The sequence below is a fragment of the Notothenia coriiceps genome, unplaced genomic scaffold (assembly GCF_000735185.1).
Source record: "Notothenia coriiceps isolate Sejong01 unplaced genomic scaffold, NC01 NC01_scaffold00000666, whole genome shotgun sequence".
NCBI lineage: Eukaryota > Metazoa > Chordata > Actinopteri > Perciformes > Nototheniidae > Notothenia > Notothenia coriiceps.
In genome coordinates, this window is record NW_011333367.1 from 450466 (window position 1) to 473063 (window position 22598).

A 22598-nucleotide genomic window follows, 5' to 3' on the forward strand; every position below is an offset into this window, starting at 1 on the left:
ATGACAATTCAAGTTAAAGTCACACCTACGATAGCCTTACTCTATTGTTTTAAGTACCAAAGTTGATAAAAACTCAAGAGTCGATAAGGAATTCTGAATAAGGACCTGGTGCACGGTACAGGTGTACACAATGAAGATTGGCTGCAAAGTTTTCCAGGTCGGATGCGTAAGACTAAAATGACGCTTCAAGGAGGTAATAATTTAATTTTTGTTTAGGGTATTGATAGAGTAAACTTGAGTCAAAAAGATTGGCTGCAACTCCACCTGCCTCGGCCCGTGCTCCCCGCGGGCAATGTATGAGTATTGTATGGCTGGGCTCGGAGTGGCCCTCATTTATGCTGACCGTATTCTTCATGTCTCACCACAGTTTCAGTGAGACAGCATATACGGTACAATATTATAATCTGATATTAATCATTTACCAGTATTCGCTTTTAGATGCTAGAGATCTAGTTTAAGAGACCACATTTAATTCTTACTGGTTTTGTTGCACTGTTAGTAGTTGTTACATTTTACGTTTTATTAGGGTATTATGTATGAACTCTATTAGGTTTTACTTACCGGTCTTGGGCAGACAACACACACCGTTAAATTGGGTTATTTATTGGGTTCGGGGATTGCCTATGGATGACTGCCTAGGAAGAGCGCCAGAGAAGCGTGTAGACTGCGACTCTGCCTCCTGGGTCTCCAACTCCAGTTTGTCATGGATCTAAGTCCACAAAGCCCCTGGAAATGTTTGCCGATGAGATTTGCACCTTCAAAGTAGGATGAAATGCGTCTCTCTAATCGACCAGGTTTCCCCAGAAGGCTGTCCAATTATTTACCGAAGCCCACATTGTTTGCTGGGCACCACCAAGACACCAGCGCTGAAATGAGTGACATGCGGCTATATCTACGTGTCATCATTGATCAGATTTTGGGGGGACCAGAGAATGTGTGTGTGTACATCTGTTTTAGCATAACTACACACCGACGCCAACATTAAGTTTGGTGGCATTCTGATTGGCGTAGAACGAAACATCATTACCACCCGCGTGAATAACAATCCCTACTGTATTTACGTTATTTTTTAGCCAGAAGTTAAGAATGCGCCTCAACGTCGCCCGCCTCGTGGCCCCCGAATTGCATGTGACTGTGGACGCTTCCGGTCTTAAATTCAGCGTGTCTCATAATAGAGCTACCAATAACCAAGTTGGCTTCTCAGCGGGTGTCTGTGAGTGGGGAATATCTGGTTAGGATACGTGAACGGGTCGGTGGGACCTGCGGGTTTCCGCGTTTATGCCCATTCTGAACAGTCACCCAATCCTCCCTGCTGCTCGGGAGTTGCCGGGGGACGGCTAAGAGGAGCTACCTTTTGCCGGTCCGCACCGGCTAACATGGGCTTTACTGTAGCTGAGTTATTTTCTAAGATGCGGAGCCGGGCTTCTATGGCTATGATTCCCGCCTCCAACCTAACAACTATACTACATTTAACACATGTATCGGTACCAGTAAAGGAGGTAGGGAAGTAACCAAACATGAGACAGTTAGAGCAGGAAATAGCACCCGAGGGTGGGGAAAGAGCCATGGCTAGCTATCAAGCTAAAGTAGCTGCCGTTAGCAAACCCGAAAAGAGTGTAGGCAACTGTGGAGTTACAGTCGCTAAGAGAAGGAGAGTTTGTGAGTGCTTAAGCTGTAGTAACGTGTGATTACAACGTCAGGCAGTTGCCGTGATCAAGAGTTTTAAAATGATCGATTAAGTTAAGATAATAAGCTATCAGCAACAGAACAGGCACACGGGATACCCGGAGATGACAACAACAACCGGAAGTTACAACATGCTTACCGCAATAGTGGTCCGCATTTCACCGTCAATGACGTGAAATGCCTGTATTACATTAATAAAAACACTCATTGCCCACTCAATGCTTAGAGGAGTCTGCAGGCTGCACTCGACAGGCCATATTCACTCCTATTAACCAGTTTCCTGCAGCTTATTTCCAACCCCTGTGGTTTATTTGCTCAAATCACTGCATAAGAATCCTGTATGGACAAGGTTACTTTTGCTCAGTGTAAGGGTCATTATATGATCATGATATAATTGTGCGTGGGGGCCTTCTTGAGTTACAGTTTTTGCAAATGAACCACACCCTCCAGTGCAACTGTTGGTTTTAAAGTATTATATCAAAGCTATCATTGGTGAGTGTCAGTCTAAATTCTGACAAGACTTTCCTGCAAACAGATCCACACTAAACCTCATCTCAAAGTTAATTGTTTTTTTAAAGTGTTTTTGGTTAGATCCCGCATATAGGACCTGTGGTAAACACAAGCTAAAGAGATTATCAATGTATGTTCTTGGACATAAAACAAGTCAGTAAACAACCTACTGGTGAATGTCCAAAGCTTCTATGTATCATATAAATAGCCTTTGCTGATGAGTGAGTAAAGGAGACACCTCAACATCATCAAACACGAGTCCACCGTTAGCTTAGCACTGGTGGTGTGGATAGCTGTAGTTTTACAGCTGCATGTTAGATATTTACTTCAGGCAAAGGCATTTAAACTTCAAAAATCAGAAAAGTGGTGTTGATTTGTTGAGATTATCCTTCCATACAAAACGTGTGGCATCCTAGTCTTGCCAAATATCACATTTTCTTCAAATTCTGAAGAATGAAAAAAAAAACATTGCTTTTTGTTTGAAGGAACCCTTGTGTTTCAACTTACAAATACAAAAAAAACATCATCCCTACACCACTCTGTTGAGAGCCAATGTTGATGCCATCACACAGAAAAACCAGTTGAGAGCAGTTTAATAAATGTACTGATTAAAAAGATGATTACGTCTCTCAGCCAGTTGCATAATCAAACTACTTTTGCTGTACAGCTGAGTGCAGTGAGTTTATTTAGCTTCCCATGGTCTTTTTCAAAAAGAAATAATCCTGCTATTTGTTTATACCACAAATTATTCAGCACCTTCTACATCCGATCCTTGCCAGTTCAAACAACAAAATTGCATTGAAATTACTTTCCTCTTCTTCATAAAATAGTTAATCCTGGAAATGTATATAAGTGAACACAATGTTCAGGTCATGTGGTGGAAGCCACTGCTTAGTTCATTTGTGGCCAAAGGGTCAGGGTTGCTTCTCATTCAGCAGAACACAGTTATATTAAATTAGATGGTGTGACACTGCTAATATGATTTTCTCGATTTTGGATGGTTTTCTGGATTTTCTCCAAGGTCAGCACAGTCAAGATGCATTTAATCAACAGCACAATTTTACGTGTCAAAGTTCAACAGTTAATCTTATGTGAAAGCTCTATTCAAGCTGATTTCCCCTTTGTTCACAGATTCTGTTAGGCTGCTAATGCTTGGACAGAGCCATCTCCCTTCCTCCAGTTTCCACCAGAGTACTGATGCCTGTTTGAATATATTGAATCTCATCATCTTTCTTTTAGAATACTGATGCAGCTTTAAGAGATTTAGAAAATACTGCCGGATAGAAGAAGGCACCGAGGGGAAACTTTTCCATTCGGCTGAGTAAGAGAAAATCATGCAGACAAAGTTAATAAAGAGTTATGAGTATTTTTATGAGCTGAAAGTTTCCTTGTAGATGTACCTAGATTGGATCCTAATGACCCATTGTAGAATTAATTCCCTTTATAACAAACGGAAAAGATAGCCAGTTGAAGTATTCTCATAAAATGGTCTCGTAAAATAAAATAAAATAAAATGTAGAAGTCTGATAATTAATAACAATGGCTAGTAAAGGGTGAATTTCAGAATGATTTCATAGTTGTTTGGCAGCTATAACTCATGAACAAACTAGCTTTAATATTCCAAAACACATTTTAATGATAAATGTTATGTTGTGAGTTGGGCTAAAGAGAAGGTGGGCTGTTGAAAGTTGCGGCGTGATTCCGGTCAATTCTTTATTTTGCTGTGTGTGTGTGTGTGTGGTGTGTGTGGTGTGTGTGTGTGTGGTGTGTGTGGTGCATAGCAACATGCTTTAGTATGCTTACGTGTTTTTTGTAGAAGGAGAGAGGAAGATTACTGTACAGATGGACAGAAAGAGAAACCGTAGGATGAAGAAAGAGCTGCAATGATTGGTTGGATAATCCAATAACTAATTAGCAGAAAAATGACTGTTAACTATTGAGATAACTGCTTGATTGTGAACGTAATTTAGTGTGCGAAATGGGGCACAAAATGCTGTTTTCGGAGTCTCAAATACGAAGATTTCCATTTTTTATGGCAGATGAATTGATAATGGAAGCAATTGTTATCTGGAACATAGAAGAGAAGGATGATGAAGATAACGAGTCTGAGGAAGTGTGTGATAAGGCCAAAATATGATTGCGATACATATCAGAACAATATCTCCATATCTCCAATATGAAATAAAAATTTTTTAATCTTTATGTAAATTATTCATTTTTGTGTGGCTGAGATGAATGTCAGTGTTTAAGGTAATTAAAAAACCTTCAACACATGCACTTGATCATGCTCCTGTGTGAACCCTCAACATACACGACCAGATTTATAATGTAATACAAGTGCTGTGAGAAATTGGACACACTTCTGTAAATGCTTTAGCGTCCTGCAAAGCTATGTAGTACTACATTTTCATGACTACCTGACACGAGTGTAAGCGGTTTATCAACAGCCTGAGGTGCTGCATGAAGACTGCAGACGTAAAAGAAAGCTGACTGTTTTAAAAACACAGATCAGGTCAGGGAATTTTAGATCAGCACAAAGAAAGGTCATTGTTAGGTCATCTTTATGGATTAATAAGGCACTGCCGATTTGTTATTAGGATTGGATGTTACAGTTCAGTGACACTCCCTCTCGTCCTCCCGTGACTTCATCATTCCTATTTTTTTAGCTACCTCTGACTCTGATTCTCCACATGGGAGGGAAATTCCCACCAAAGACAAGCATTTATACGTTATGAGCAAAACAGACTTCTAAAAGGTCAGATTTCCCAAAAAAACAACAAGAGAATAAGGAAAGTAATAGTGATGAGGAAGACACCAGAAACCCAGAGGGGATTACTTATAGCACATACAGTCCCCTGTCTTTCTGCTCACTGTTAATATCCCAATAACATGCTGTATTACCCTGGCACTGAGCCAGAGTTCATGCAGATGGGCCAGCAAAAAACAATATATTCTTAATTCATTCAGACAGGGAACATTACACCTTAACAATATGACTCTTTTTCTACTGCAGGAAGATAGAAATCAGGGTGTTAGGAAAAGCTTAAATAATCAGGAACGTGTCTTATCATGTAAGAGTTCCTTTCATACAAAATGTCTTATACATCCTCATTTGTGGCACATTTCTCCGTTTTGTTCCTTTGACCAACTCATTCTGAGGTCAAAACTGTCAGAGCCCCCTGACCTGAGCTATATACAACTGAGCAATTACATTATACATATTATTTCAATTTTTTTTTTTACATTTTAGTGACAATTTCCACCGCTGATTAAATCCAAACTGTAACAACTGTGTTTATTATCATTTATTAGCACCCAATTACTCAATAAACTGCCATTACATCTGAATATTAACATCTGCAGTGTCGAAAAGCAAGTTTGTCATCAGATATGTCCATGGGACTGAGAACGGTCTCCAGCAATTAGTCACAAACATTCTTGAATTTTTTTATCAAATTTCACCCCCATGATTTCTCTTTAACATTTATTTGAAACAGCATTAGTGTCCTGTGTAACTAAAGTGAGTTTTAAAAAAAAAAGTAAGTATCTCTTAGTTTAAGCCCATTATTTCTGTTAATCAGCACTTGTGGAGTTTAGAAGAAAAGTTAACCTGCAAGCTTTCGTGTTTCTCTCTTAAATGTATAAGAAATACAGCTCTACAGGCGTAGGTGTTATAGCTCCCGAGACGTTCTGTTTTAAGTCACATGAGCATGAGCTGGCTATTATTAAAGCGGAAAAGGTTACAGGGTCATACGAGGTCAATTTTCATCAACGACATGATATCACACCGTTTCCCTTAATCCATTGGTATGTAATTGTGTATTTGTACAACCCTATATCATTGGCCTTGCTGTTTAAATTGTTGATACTGATGTGTATTCGTCTCACTGTTTGCTTTAGACAAATGGGGGTGAATATGTTCTCGAGAAAAAGGGTATTTCCTTTTCTCATTGCAGTAAAATGCATCACTTTTAATTGGCTTTAAGAGAGATGATCACCATGTGGCATATTTTCATTCTCACTATCTCACCTTATTTCTACCTGCTCCTCAGGTCATTAAACAGCAAACACCCCCTGTCCCTGTGACACTCACCTACACTTTCTCATGCTCCAGTGACACCGTTTCCTAAACTTTTAGCAACACCTGTCAACACAAGCAGGTCTCTGCAGCGCCATTATACAAACCCCACTGCAAAAACCAGAGGCCAGTCAAACTTAAACTCTTCAGGCTTTTGAATTACACTTATTATCAAGCCTTACAAATCTTAAACAAAGCACAATGACTCACATTGCCTTCATGTCACAAGTGATGAAGATTGAAAGACTGCTTGTAAATCCAGTTAACCCAGTTTACCAAATGTCTCTCCTATCAACCTTATTATGACGATCACATTTCAATAAAGATATCATTTTTAGTGTCATGTTATAGGAAAACATGTATTTTCAAGTACCAAAAGAGATATGCTAAGAGGAGAAAGAAAAGGGAGCAACAAAGAGGAATACATGTATATAACCCATATTTTATACATTCATCAGAACATGTGTCATTTCATACAATTTGACTGCACACATGGCAGGCACTGAGACCCAGAAAGATGGACAGAACAAGGGGCAGCGGTGACAGCGAAGAGGAGGAGGAGGAGGAGGAGGAGGAGGAGGAGAGTGAAGGGATGAGGGAAAGTCTGGAATCAATTAGGTGACTGAGCCCGAGTTGCTTGCATATTTGTGGGAGTGAGTCAGGCAGAGAGGCAAGAGAAGGGACCAGGGTGTGAGCGTTGTGCCATGAGCATATGAATTCATATAAACACAAGCACTCAAAAACAACAGTAAATGCCTACTTAGGGAGTATTTGGTGACATTTTGCGTGTGAGTATTGGATCAATCCAAATGTGTTTCATGGTTTGTTTCCCCCCCGACAGCACCACCGGACCAGAGGAGTCAGGTTGCAACCAGAAAAGCCCCACCTCTCCTGAGCTGAGGTCAAAGTGGAGGGTAAGAACGGCTGGCTGGCGCTGACCCAAACCATGTCAACGCAGCAGCTCTCCATATTCCCTTACACAACTTCCCCTCGTTACTTCTTTCTGCACTGAATTCAGAGCACAGTTTTATATCGCTGGCTCTGACGGAGGGGGGATTTGACTTGAATGAAAAAAGAGGAAAGCTGTACAAGGCTTACGTCTCCCTGAGAGAGGAGCTGAGGTTTACAGAACAAATCTGAATTTGCAGACGTCACAATATGCACAGAACATATCATGTCACAACTTACAGAATGTGGTTTATTCACGTGCTATTATTGCTACACAGCATGCCACAGTGCTGCCAGCGATGACCTGGTGTGAATACTAGGAGGCTAAAGCATCTCTGCTGCCGGCATGCATAAAGCATACTGATGAGAAGAGGACAGAGGGATGCACCATAGAGTGAGTGGTACTGTATGTGTGCCTGCTTGTGTCAAATAGCAAGATTAACAGGGGATTGAAAAGAGGGTATACACTTAGAGGCAGAGAGGTAGCGGTGTAAAGGTGTAATTCTCTAAGTCAGCGTCTCCATGTGCAAACAGAGATGTGTTTCCCAGACAAAAGCCACACATGTTACATACTGAGAAGGGAGGCAATCATCATTGGCATGCAGGAAATAAATAATAATATATGATAGAAATACTTCATTAAAAACAACAAAGACAAATCACTAAATCGACATGTTAACAACAGCTGCTGTTCTCTTCAAGCCAACAAAGCAGGCAGGAGATATTAATATGGGCTTATGTTCACGTTTAATGTGGGTTTCTTTTTTACTTCTTAGAGATTAAAATCTTACTTCTGCATGTTTCCACATTTGTCAGCTATTTATTTATTTTTATTCAGTAAACAGAAATGACACATAAGCTCCCTAATTTATTTAGCAACTCACCAGTCAGTCCTGCGCTCATTTGGAGTGACTCTGTACTGGATTCATTAGATAGAGCACAGTGTCATTTATAATTGACGGATATTTACTGTATTAATGTGGAGGCGATGGTATAATTAGTGTGATTGGAGAGGATATAGCTGGGGCTATAAAAGCAACATTAAGAGCAGAATGAGATTGCTCTCTAATATAGCCTGCTATAAAAATGCATGTGTGTGTAGAATTGTTTGTTTAGAGGTTTGGGGTACATGCAGAAAGGGAAACCAGGGGATGGTTAGAGGGTAAGAAAGAGAGAAATAGAAACAAAGCAGATTAAAAATAGAACAAAGAAGAAGGGAAAGAGGTCTGCATTAAACAGAAACATGGCTGAACATTTATGACAGAAAATGTATGGAAATGAAAATGGATTCTTAGATGCTGATGCAGGGAAAAAGACGGTGTGTGTGTGTGTGTGTGTGTGTGTGTGTGTGTGTGTGTGTGTGTGTGTGTGTGTGTGTGTGTGTGTGTGTGTGTGTGTGTGTGTGTGTGTGTGAAGAGACAACTGTACAGAGAAAAGCCAACAGAATTATCCCACAGCATTACATCATTTGACAGTCACTTAGCTCATTCAACCCAACACACACACACACACACACACACACACACACACACACACACACAATCACAATCACAATCAAAGCAGCACACACACAGATCTGGTCATGTTTGGGATGCTGCGGATGGTTGGATGCTAAGTGCCAAGTGATTTCCCATAAGTCACTGAGAAATAAAGAAACAAATGGGACGCGCATGTATTATCATGAAAACACACTTTGTCTCTGTGGTCTCAACTGGCCTCTTAAATGTTATCCTTGAGTTGAAGTTAAAAAATAATAGCATTTAGTGAGAAGGAAAGAGATTTAACACTGTTTGCAACCATTTCTCTGCTGAACTGTATTTCATTAATATTGAAGAAGACAGTAATTCCCCAAAATGTTGCTTTAACATGATGTTCCAAGTGTTTGCCAAGTGCCTGCACCTCAATTACTACTGGTTTATTTGCTGACCATGTGACCTGTATTATTATAATATTGTGTATTCCCTTCACATTTTGAGTTTTATGGCTCCCAAACGGCAGCATGAATTTCTCATCTTGTTCCATAATTGCTTTAACAGTCTACCTTTTCCTCTAAGATGTATTCTGTTTGTCTGAATAAACAGGAAATAACAGCACCTGTTTATTTATGTTGACGTAGTCGAATGTGGTGAGGATGAAATGTATTTACAATTTGCTATTAATGTAAGCAGGTGTTTATGAGCAACTGCAGTGGTGGTCTTTATGACCACATCCATCTAATGTAGATTTACACCTGGAATATAGGCTTTTTCGCCCACCCTACTCTTTACTAAAACTGCAATAAGAGCATTTCCATCCACCTGTTTCAGGAACATTTTAATTTGAGCATTACATTTGTAGAAAACCTTTAAATATCACAATCAGGTTTATATGCCTTGCTGAGCTGGAAATGGTGGTGTAGCAATACAAATGGCGGCAGATGAAAACACCTGTTAGCACCATTGAAGAGAAATGTCTCAAATATGTGCCTTATTTCAATCACGTTTTCCATTGTTAAGTACATTTTACTGGTGCAATGTCACCTCTCCTTCTGCAATGGTTCAATGGCAACCCTTCTGGAGATTTAGCACAACGTCTCTTTATCTCAATGCCCCTAATACCGAATATTTACATAACAGTTGTGAATGGAAACTTTACTTGCACTTTCTTTTGATTTCTTGGAAATATGTGTTCAGTTTGATGTTCATTTAAATAGAAACTAGGCTTATCAGAGAACAACAACTAGAAAGTGAATAACAACACTACTGAGTCATAGAGAAACACTCATGCAGAACATCCTTCTTCCTTCAGATGCTGACTGAAGATAAACTGAGTGTATTAGATAGACGGAGAGTTCAGGGATTTATATACCTACAAATACTCAAAGCCAGTGACACATTCACAACACTATTCTGCTAGAAACTATCGAATACCATCAAAAACACCTGAAACCTTGACTTCACTTCCTCTTTTCTTCTCACTTTTACTTTTTATAAAGTGGTTTCATCTCCTAAGAAACAACCACAACATCAACGTGGCTCTGAATGTGCCCGTGCTTGTTCATACTGGGAAGATATCCACGTCATTAAAGGCAGGTGGACTCGCATCATTTTCTCTGGCAGTGTAACCACATCAGGGGAGGTTATTGACGCATGATCAAAAATATTTGTTTGACTCGTTGTTCCAGAGGAAGTGGAGGACTGGAGAGTGGCTGCAACTAAAAGTGGTTTCTGTGTGTTACCTGCAACACCATCTCTGTTGTGTTATTCAGGTAGAAGTGACACTTCCTGTGAACTCCCACTCATTCAGCTGTCAAAATAATGTGTCATGAGTCAAGCAGCTGCAAGCCAAATATCTAAATTAGAGTCTAAATTTAGTACAACCTGAGGATTTAATATATGTAAATATTCTGAATAATGTTAGCTTAACATCATGTAAGCAAGCTAGAGAGAAACACGATTAATATTAATAAGGAAATTGTGTAGCACACCAAAAAATAACAAGCATTTTACTGATGCACATTAAAATTAAACACCGGCAGATTAAAATATAAGAACATGATATCATTAATCACTTTCGCCTGAGCAGTGGAGCTGTAGCGTTGTAAAAGGGCCCATTTCTGTGGTGCTGACCCTCATGTTAAGCCACAGATACTTGAGCACCTCATTAGAAGTGAATGGGCCTCGAGGTGGGAGGCAGGGCGGCTATTGAGAGGCTTAGCGGGGCTCCACAGGGCTTCCTAACTGCCACTAGAGGGGAGAGGAGAGAGGGAGAGACTGACAGCAAGCCTCTCTCACTCAAGAATGAGGGAGGGATGGAGAGCTCTCCTCTCTTCCCAGGATGCATCATTCATGGCCGTGTCTGTCCCCGGTCCTTAGAGCACTAAGGATGAGGATTTATGTCTTAGCACTGCAGATAGAGATTTAAAACACTGACAATCATCTTATATCTAATAGTAGCCAAGTACAGGCTTAATTGATGAGGAAATAAAAAAAATGGAACAATGGAAAGTAGTGACGCCGCATGGTCATAATTCATACCAGGCAAATGTGGGTAGAATCTTATATCACAGCGCTGATGTTTACAAAAAGTTCAAAATGCAATCTAACTTAATGCGCACATTTAATACATTTAGATTCCCATTGTCTTTACCACACTTGAGTTTGTAAATATATAATGTTGTACCTTATTATGTTTGTGAATTGACAAACCAAAAGAAGATTCTTGTGTGAGGATTTTGCTTTTGGCCTCATAAGGTCTTATTATCCAGGTTTTATGAATACATTCTTCAGATTTCTCTGCCATTTGAGGCGGAACTGAGGTTATGGAGGATCAAGGATAAACAGAAATGCCTCCTGATGATGATAGACCGGCCCATCTTGAAAAGAGTGAGGGAATTTATTTTAGTAACATCACCAAGCAGTGACTTTATAGTGGAATGCTTGAAAAGCCAAACAACTAAAAGAACAATACGTATTTTGGCATGTATCTATTTAGTAAGCAATAGTGCGACTGAACAAATGCATGCTATCAAAAGCCAAGTGACAGAGTGCATGCCTTCACTATCAAAACATTGACTTTCATGATTGCTAATTGTTTTAACAAACAGCTGAAGTGCCTATAGGTGAATAGCTATTGTGCAGACATTGATTTTGTGGGTAATTCAAGATCAGCATTTCTATGCTGCCGATAAAAACGCCATGGGAGAAAATCAATTTGGCCGTTTTGTCACTTGATGCCGGCTGAGGCCTTACAAGCTGCAGAAGTCAAAGGCGGCTCGCTCAGGTCGGAAGGAAACGCCAACAGTATTAATCCTCATCACCTATTTAAAAATGTATGAATGTATAGCCTTCATTTCTTTCATCTTTGGCATTTGGCTTTCATTTTCACATCACAGGTGCCCAGATCTCAGAAAAATGCTGAAGTAAGAAGAAGTGCAGGAGTGTTTTTCTTAACTATCTCTACAAACACAAACATTTTATTTAGTTTCCTCTTGTTTTATAGTTCAACGTATGATTGTGTTTTAGTGGTTGCATCTATTTAACTACTTTAGTCGAATCTGCTGTATATACGACTGCATAGTTTTGTATGAAAACAACTAAATACTTTTATGAAGAATAAAAATGATACAAAAAACCGGGCTTTACAATCTGTACAAAATACAGTTTGACACCTGCTATCCTTAGATGCTTAATTCTGACAAAACAAACACTTATAAATGAGAAAACTGAAAATAAATATTTGCCCATTCATACAGTTTATGACGCCTTGAAGGTGCCTTGGTCAGACCCACTCTGAATGAATTAAATTCTGTATCTGTTTTTAGTGCACATAAAGGTTATTGTTGGCAACCGTTGTCAGATAAATAAACAAAATGTACTTGCACTTGTATCGTAAATGTGAATAGAAGTGTGTAAAATTATTATTGGCCATTAACGTGAACATGAAAACAGCAATGGAGGCAAACTAAGGAAAATACATAAACAGAGGCTTTTTATTTGAAGGCGTTCTTAACAACCTGTATTCTGTATTAGCTCATCTTCCTTAACACCACATTGAAATGTCATGCTCTCCCTCCAAACACACCCCTTAACTTTTTCACTTTTCTCACCACAGTCAAACCAGTTCCTTCCCCTTCCTAAATCCCACACAACCTCTCTTCTTTCTCACTCTACTTCTTCTTTACTCCTACTCCACACACTCTGCATCGATCTTTTAGTTCCTCCATCTCTTCCTGTGTCTTGCTCTCTCACCAACACACACCAACACACACAAAGCTCTCATTCTTTCAGTTTGTGGCTTTTCTTTCAAAACCGAAAAGCTTGCGAAGGAAAAAACCTACACCCCCACCCCTTTCTCAGTGCAGCTGGGAACTCTCTCTCTCTCTCTCTCTCTCTCTCTCTCTCTCTCTCTCTCTCTCGGGTCAGGAGGTCACAGGCCACCACACCCTGACAACCCACAAGGGGAGGAGAGAAGAAGAGGAGGCGGGAAGGAAATCAGAGATCCTCCGTCCTTGCCCAACAAATGTACAGACAAGTAAACATGACTTGAGGCAATTTTTTCCTCAGCTCTCAGTCTGCTTTATTTCGTGTTTCCTAGCTCACTTTCCCTCCTAATCTTCCTCTGTTTCTCCAGGAAAAGTAAGAGAAAAAAAGTTTCCCCCCTCCAACAACCAGTAAATCTGTGACAGCATACTATACATGTGTCCGTCCAGTTTGAAAACAGTCATTAACGAGGAACAGACTGATCCTTCCTCGCAGATTGGAAATGAGAGAGATGTGAACAGGAGGTGTGAAGTGAAAATGTGTCAGTGTAAGTTGTTTTTTGCTGGCAGCATGGCAAACAAGGAACTTAAAAAAGAAAAGTGCAGAACAACAAACCAACTGCATATCTAACTGCCCAGAGAGAAATCGCAGATGTTCTTCTCTCCCTCCAAACAAACCACTTTTATTCTGCTTTTTAAAAGCATGAATTCCCGTCATACGCACACTCCCCTCCCTTTCTCTCTCACTACATATATCTCTCCCTTGTCCTACCCCCTCCCTCTCCTTCATCTACCCGCCCCTCCTCCCCTCTTTTTTCTTGCTCATGTTTTCTCTCTTTTTTTTGCTACCATGGAATCGCCGCTTTCCACATGTGACTCACTTTTTCACCAGCCCAAGCCAGACAGAAAAGAGTGTCTCCTCTCCACCACTCTGACTGGGTCCCTAGGTGAAGCAGCATTTCTTAAGGGGGCACTTATTCCTCCATAGGTCCGTCTCTTTCAACGAGGTTGTTCCCTATTGAGACATGTGTCAGCCGGCGACCCAGTTCCCGATTCAAGGGAAAAATTGGGAGGCTAATTATTCATTCCCTCAGTTTGAGTTGTGCTTCTGAGAAGACAACCCCTGAAGGAATAAAGAGAAGGAGTAGGCCTTGATTGGCACCCGTACACCCCCACCTTTTATTTGCCAAGGAACTGAGCGTGCTTGCAGACATTCGCCACCCTAACATCACAGAGAGCAACCCAAAAACAAGGGAGGAGAGAGAAAATAAAGCACAACAAAGCCTGAAAAGAGGAGGAGTAGCAGGAGGAAGAGGTGGGGGGGAGAGAGGCGAGCGTCAGAGGAAAGATTAAATGCCAAGTAAAACTTGTTGACAGAAAAAGGGTCTTGGAAGTAATTTAAGATCAGGACTGGATTCTTGGCAGATAATTACAAGAATCTCTTTAAACAGTTCTCCATTTCAAATCAGCAGGGTTAATCCGATTCTATGAAGGTTTGGAACTGAGGTGTGCTTTTTATTTCACTTTTTGTAATATGTTGAAGGCCAGTGGGGATGAATATCTGCTTGCACTATGAACATGTTGTATCAGGTTCAACATCAACTGAGGTTTCTTTCACTTTCATTGACTCTTTAATTCACTTCCTGCTTGCTTTATTATACCAGAAATGACCCTTATCTTGTTCATCTTTAACACCTTTCATGCAAATCCTATTCACTGCTTTATGACTAGAAGTCATAACCTTAAAAGGCTTCCTAACAAAACGTGTGTGCACAGAAATTAATACTTTCACCCACATTTTCAGGTCAGAAACACACTTTACAGCTCACTGGCACCTGCTCTGTGTAACAGTATTCAACATGCATCCAGGGAGGATTGCTTCAACGTGTTTGCACAGCCCTCATTATTGCTGCTGTGCATGCAGGGATCACATTGGCACAATGCTAAGCAGGCAGAGCAATGCTGTGTAGCTCTTGGAGCATCGCCTGTGACAACTCCACTTGATCATTTGCCATTGTATGGTATCATTATGATGCTATAAGTAACAAAGGCTGTGTAGGTAGGGTGGAGGCAGAAGAAGAATGAGGCAGGATAATAAAGAGAAGTAAAGGGGAGAGGCAAGGGATAATAAAACACATCATAACTCCCAACTACCTCCCAGATCTTAAAATTGCACATATTATGTCGGCACTGAGAATTTGTCGGCCCCAGTTTGACCTTAAAGGTGATATTTCACTGTATACAGAATTTCCAGCTGCTCACTTGCATCATCAACATGAGTCGAAGAGCTGGCACTTTGGGATCACCAGTTTGCATCCAGGCTGCGATAATCAGCGAGGTGAAATGGACAGCGTACTCTATTCACTTAACAACCGCTGCTCAGATGCACTTCAGCAAAACACTTAATCCGTCACTGATTCAAGGAGGGCCCTAAGTAGGAGATTGTGGCAGTACTGCGCTGGATATGATAGTGCTATTAGGTGCACAGGTGCAAATACTGTATCTGTCTGCTACTGCTAGAAAAACCTGCACTAGAGAATTACAAATCAAAACTCAGCACTTTAAGGAATATTTGGACATCTTGGAACATTATGTTTATTCGCTTATTCCAGGTTCACATTCGTTTTTTTTGAAGAACGTCTTTATTTTTATCATACTGCCTGTGCTGCATCACCTCTTTTCACCCTCTGTCTAAAACCAGAGCCAAGTCTGCTCTGATTGGTTAACTGGCCGGCTCTGTTGTGGTCAAACGCTTAGGGATGTCCCTCCCCTTCGCCTATCACGTACAATGTGCTGGAGCTGGTGGGGCATTTCTGTGACGCCATCTATTTTCGTTAGTTACTTAGTAGGCTACTATATTTTATATTCTTTAAAAGTCTAGTATTGTGTGTAATGTTGTATTTCTAGTCTTCTTGTAATGTACTATTTTCTACCTAACTGCAGAATAATTTCATATCTTATAAGGTTGATGTTCTTTGTGCATTGCCCATGTAAAAAATAAATGAGATATAACATAACAACATGCACAGTGTTGCCATTATCTGGAATAAGCTAATATTAGCCGATATGTGATCTGGGTCTAGTTCCATCGTTTGTTTAATCTGCACTAAAGCCTAAGTGGAAAATTATTTTACAGGGGGTTATGTGGGGGGGGGGGGTATCTTTCGGCAGGGTACAGCGACTTCCTGGAGTTTTTTCATCACTGTGAGGTTGCCAGGCAACCAGCGGAGAGAAGAAATAGCTCAGCACTTAACTCCCCGTAAATCGTGTTTACACTTGGGTTAGTGTATTTTTCAGAGATTCAAATAACTTCTTTAATGAGACAGACTTTGTAGGGCTTTAATTGGAGAGGATGTAAATGTTTCAATACCTGTCCTGAATTAAATACTAATTATGTGGTTCCAACTACAGATAAACTGGTGGAAAGAAAGGCTTTTGAAGTGCACATCTGCTGCTGCATCTTTATTCTTTTGTAATGCAGAGTAGTAACAAGCGAAAACATTTTGGCTGATGCCTTTGTTAGTCACTGTCGCAATGCAACCTTTTTAAATTGGTTAGCAGCGGTGTGCGTGATTAGAACAAATCAAACACAGACACTTCACTAACGTAGACATAACACGTTTCTATAAAATATGAAATGCTCATTGGTAGGTGCCCTGAATTAAACTATAAGCTACGTCCTTCAAGTGTTAAATCCAAATGTAAAATAACATTGGATTTGGATCCTGTTATAGATAATGAAAGAGTCCCTTAAATAAACAGGAAATGAATCCTGTCACATTACTAACCGAGCATCCTCGCCAGCGGATCCATAACGGTAATAACCTCAAACTAACCTGCATTTCTGAAGCAGGTGGCAAGTGGTGAGGAGGGTTTGTCTCCACAGGCCAGATTATGAGTTCACAGCCAGACGTGGACAGATGGAGGCAGAGGTTAGCCCTCCGCCCTGCGTTCTGATACACACACACACACACACACACACACACACACACACACACACACACACACACACACACACACACACACACACACACACACACACACACACACACACACACACATTTGGCAAACCACTTTTTCACAGGACAATTACCTTGCAACCTCTGCCAGCCCACACTCAAACACACACACGTGGCCAATTACTAACACAAGGAATGATAACAGTCACAGTCGCGCCACACACAAAAGATGCTGTACTCACAACTGCTCCAGCTCCACAAAAAATGGCAACCAGCTCTGTTTATGAAGGGCCCAGCACCCAGCTGAAGCTTTCTAACACAGGAGACAGACACACTGAGGCGCTCCCAGACATATTTGGCAGAGTTTGTTCAGTTTTTTTTTTTAAACCCTGTGCCTGAAGTCATGTCCAATTCCTTCCCTCTCTCTGTTTTGGTAATTCCATTATCTCTGATTATTGTCTCATAAGCATTGCTGCTCTAATCCACTTGTTGGTCACTTATCTTTGTTACACCAGCCAACCACTGAGCTGATAATGGACTAAGTTTTTAATTCAGTCCTATCTCGCTGGCTCTCTTTTTGACAGTTAGCTGTGATGACAGCTGAATTATGCTTTAAGTCATTTTAAAATACGATAATGACAAAAAGGGATTTACAGGTGACTGATTTGTTAGTTTATTTAAAGAGGTGGTGTTAAATCACCTCTCTACTGCCTGGCATCCCTGTGCATTTGAGTAAGTCGCTTTCTTTTTTTTTTTACTTTCATTTTTGAATTAAGTATGCACATAATTTCTCTGAGACAGTGTGGTTAAGACTCCCGTCTCTGGAACAACATTCACCCCCAGCTAGGATTGGTTCCAGTCACAATCTTTTTTTCTGCTGGATTCCCCCTACTTTGTATTCCTCTCAGCTTTATTACAGTTTCAAGAAAGAAGAGAAAAACTCAGTGGGTGGAAGGAAGACTCTTGGTAAAAAAACAACAACATATAGATATTTCCGTTAGGAGTCTTGATATAAGGGTGACAAATACATCTTAAAGACCATGAAAAAAACACTTCTGCAATGTGATATGGGTCTGAGATGCACAAGATGAATGTTTCGGCCACCTCAGACGAAATTATTATGCTCATACAGCATAGATAAACACGCCAACACCTGCTACAGTGTAAAGTGAATGGCCCTCTAACTCTTCCTCCTGCTCCTGCATTCACCTTGACCACATGCTGTTTTGGTGACACACAGGAGCCTCGCCTATGGTGTAAGTCAACAGCCCTTCGTTTTATTTTTCTGCTGTAGATGCTCCTAACAAGATAACGCTACACCCACACTCTGCAAATCCATAATCAATCTTATAATTATTTCTCCTTTTTTGTTTGGAGTTTAGCATATTTGTTGGCTGACAAACAAAAATGACATTACCATGTTCATGATCTGGCTGATGCATTTCATTCAGAGTAATTTGTGATGAGTGCAACAGCGTTTAAAATTCACAAGCCACCAACCCACTGAAAGAGCTGAAGGGTTCAGAGCCTGCACCGCACAACACTGATTAATGAATCTTTATTTATGATAAAGGACCCCAGCACATTTAATGAAATTGTTGTTTAAGGATTGTTTAACACTTTTGTACACTCAGAATGAAAAACAAAAAAAGGAAGTATTTAATTTAGCATCTAACCAATACAAACACATATTTTACTTTCTTTGAAAATAAATGCACCTTTAGTTTTTGTTATATTCATCTCCAGAAATCCTTAAAGAAGGATTGGACAAAGCATTAGTAAGAGGTTAATTATTTATTTTTTAAAGCAAATGCTTTAAAACTGACTCAGATATAGGTTTTGAACGTGTGATGGAGAAGAGGTAATGACTAATGTTCATCCAACTCAGGTAGGAAAGTCATTCCTCTACAGGGAATAAAGGAGACAGCAAGGCCACTGCAGGGAGAGGGATAAATAATTGGACAATTGTACCAGAAGAGAGAGCATGGACAGAAGTCTAGGTCATGACCTGAAAGTACAAAATGAGTTTTGTTTTTAAAGTCAGTATGTATGGCAGGAGCAAAGGGAAATGTTAGAACACTGAGGACAATTCTGGCTGCAGCTCCTTGGATAGGATGCAGGGATGGAATAACATTGTGTAATGTGGTTGGGGATAGTCTCATTTGGGAGATGTGTTGAGAACGGCTATGATGTGAAGCTCACACCTCAGTGTGTTATCTAAGCCTCTGCAGTGTTGCCAGTATTGACAGGGAGGTCTTGGAAAGGTGTTGCCAAAGAAAACAGCAGCAGTCTTGTCAAGGTTGAGCTAAAGTTACTGGACAAGGATTCGACTGGAGATGTCAGGGAGGCAAGAACAGACGAACAATGCTCGGCTGAGATGAAACTTTACCAGTCCCCATGTGTCATACTCCCAGCTGTCAGAGGATATAAAGTAAAGGAGTACAGTGTTGCCGGTTTCAGAGCAGCAGGAGAAAACTATGGGATGTGGCAAGCGTCTATAAGAGAAAAGACAGAGGCCCAGTAGTGAGCCCTGGGGAACTCCAGTGGAGAAGATGATTATTGAAAACAGAGCTCCTCTCTGCAGCCTTACAGGAATCATTTGGAAATAAACACATGGAGCAAAAACGTAATAACAAAAGGGGGTAATCAATAAAAGGCATTGTTTCTTTCAGCATTTATTTTCTTACACATTTAATAATTGATTAATATTGATGTTTTAAAGTTTACTCTTTTACATTCTGTATGGTGATTTTTCTTTTCTTCTTTCTGTTGACAATATGTTAGTTTAAATGGTGATCCCAATGCATCTCTTATGCAACCAATTACATTTCCAATAGAGACATGAAACAAATATTCACAGAGTAACGCAGAGTAAGTCATTTAAAAGTAATTTAATTAATAGGGATGTCCTCGACTAAGGAGTTAATTAGTTTGAAAACGTTATCTGCTCTTAAATCATAAGGTTTTGTCTATATATCAAAACCCTGATTTATTTCTATCAAGTAAGAATCGTAAACTACAGTGTTCTTTCACTGCACATTTAACGATATCTCATTGCAATATTTGACACAATTTACATTTTTTTATGTTAAAAGAGGTTGGAAAAAAACTGGAAATTTCACCCCAAAAATCACCTATAACACTCTCATACATCTCAGATGGTGACTCTACACCAGCACATCTAACAAGGCTATTTTGGTACTTCACAAGAAATATCAGATGACATAAAGGCTGAAGAATGTGTTACTCTTTTTTTCCTAGATAGTACTTTGTGTGGTCTGTTAGTAAAAATGCTATAGCTTTGTCATCAAAATGTCTGTTTGATACAACAAAGACAAAAATAAACCTAAATGTTGACTTCATGTGTATACCGCTCTATGTAGTTTAAAGGCCGGCAAATTATATTCGTTCTTTGAAGGCTAATTGAGCTTTCATTTGTTCCCGTCTCTGGTCGCTGTAATGTGGCTGCTGATTGTGTGTCTGTATGCAGCCAGCTGTGACTGAAGCTTGTTTGCACCGGACACGACTCAGAAACATGTTTTAGTCATTCGCCTCAGATGAGAAACACCTTACAGTAACTTTAACCAACGCTGGTTTCTACAGCAGCTATAAGGGTTCATGCTCTGTCGCCTTCACACACAGGCAGCACTGAACTAAAGCACTTTTGATTTTAAGTTCAAATGTGTCTTGATTTTTGTCCCAGATTATATGTCTCATGCATTACTGTCAGTATATAGTATATTTACAGTTATTTTTGAATAAAGTTACCAGCTTTAGCATTAATATCATTGGTTACACGCTTCTCATGTTAAGTAAAAAAAACGTGAAAAATCCTGACACACCAGCTTTTAAAAGGCAATACAAAATGTACCTCTTTTATACATCATCATTGAAACGTGATAAATGAATCTTTGACAGCTTGTACTGTCAGTATTTACATGCAAACATTTGACATGTTAGTAGATGCAAAGCCACAGAGCATGTGACACTTCTGCTGGATTATAACAAGGTTCAGATCGCGTGTACAGTCATACATAAACCATTGTCTCTGTTTGTGTGTGTGTGTGTGTGTGTGTGCGTGCGTGCGTGCGTGCGTGCGTGCGTGCGTGCGTGTGTGTGTGCATGACAGCCTGCTAAGTGCTAGTGTGTGTGTGCATTCATATTTATGACTCGTGTCCAAAATACTATATGTTACATTGTCTTTGGCTGCGCTGGCAAGATGCTGAAAACTCATGTGACTCAACAAATAAATTCTGTTTTCTCTCAAAATGTACTTAACCCACACACAAAAGCAAATGCCATCTGAGTTATAGAAAGCAAGCCACAGTGTGTTGAACGTGATGATAAAACACTTAAAATGTAACCAAAGACAATATCAGAGAGTGCTGGAGTACAGTGGGAGAGGAGTAGGGAGGTAACACTGGATCATAGCTACTCATACTGCTGGCACGATCTCAAAGGCATGATTTATTTAGACTAGATTAGTCCTACACTCCAGTGACACTGTGGGATCCAAGGCTTCTTCATCACGACAGCTGCCATAATCACAAGATTTTGTATTAGAATCAGTTGTGTTTATTAGCTCTACTCACAGGCAGCGTTTATGATCCCTTTATGATGTCAAATAAACTCATCGGGAGTCAGCAAGAGATCAAATGTGCTACTTGAAGCCCCTGAAAAGTGGGTAGCAGGATTTCCAGAGCAGAAGAGGTCTTTAGCTCTAAGAGGAAGGGATGTTATGAAAGCGAGCAGCAGTCAAGCATCAGCAAATATAAATAAATGAAGCACTATATTCCTTCCCTGTCCCACCTTGTCCACTGTTTGCATGAATATTGTAGCCAACAAAAAATATCTTTGCATCTAGTGTTTGTACTGATAGTTAAAATTAAAGACCGTAATTATGCTTTTTGGGGGTTTTTCTTTCCTGTTGTGTGTTATATATGTTTTGTTGCATGTAAATGGTCTGCAAAGGCTAAAATCCCACAGTTTCCTCCAGGGGCGGACTGGCCATTGGGAATACCGGGAGTCCCTCCCCTTCCGGTGGACCTCCATGGGACCTTATTTCGAAAAAATTATGTATTGAAGTCAATGGGGAGAGAAAGATTATCTTTTTCGATCCCCTTTGAATTATGCCACGAATTACACATATGATGTTTGTCAATTTAAAAGATAATTTTGCAAGTCAAATTTTTTTAAATGTGTCCCAAAACTGTGAAGTAACACATTTTTTTGTGTGAAACGCTCAATGAACTACATCTCTGGTCTCGCACACGTCAACAACGCCAAGATGGCCGTCACGTTAGCACATTTCACCCATGGATGTATAATAGGCTCTGTGCACAAGATGGCGTCTATCAATTTCCGGCGGGTGGGTGGGTGTGAGGGTGAGTACTTCCGGTTTGAGTACAGAGTTTTGACAGCTTGACAGTTTGACAGTTTGTTATGACACACCAAGAGCAAGAATGTGCTCGGTTCTGTAAGAGCCAGCATGCCGGAACCGTGCGTTTACAAGGTTTCGGTGAGTAAGAACGAGTGTAATGCTGTAACGTTTTAGGATGACATCACTTACGCGAACTCTGGGATTTGTTATGTCAGTCGTTTTCTAGTTTGCGTATTGCTTCATAGTCTGTATCAGTGCGCCGCGCCGCGTTTTACGACAAACTGTGACTTTTTTTTG

General features: G+C 40.2%; 1 protein-coding gene and 1 long non-coding RNA gene across 3 annotated transcripts in view; both read right to left on the reverse strand.

Annotated features, from left to right (window-relative positions):
* Positions 1-22598, reverse strand: part of LOC104956413 (mediator complex subunit 13L) — an 80539-nt gene that overhangs the window by 33800 nt on the left and 24141 nt on the right. The window lies entirely within an intron of this gene.
* LOC104956405 (uncharacterized) lies at positions 459-21128 on the reverse strand. The gene is made up of 3 exons (XR_799547.1): positions 21117-21128; positions 14634-14639; positions 459-556 (listed from the first exon to the last, which is right to left on the reverse strand). It is a non-coding gene; the product is annotated as an uncharacterized lncRNA (long non-coding RNA).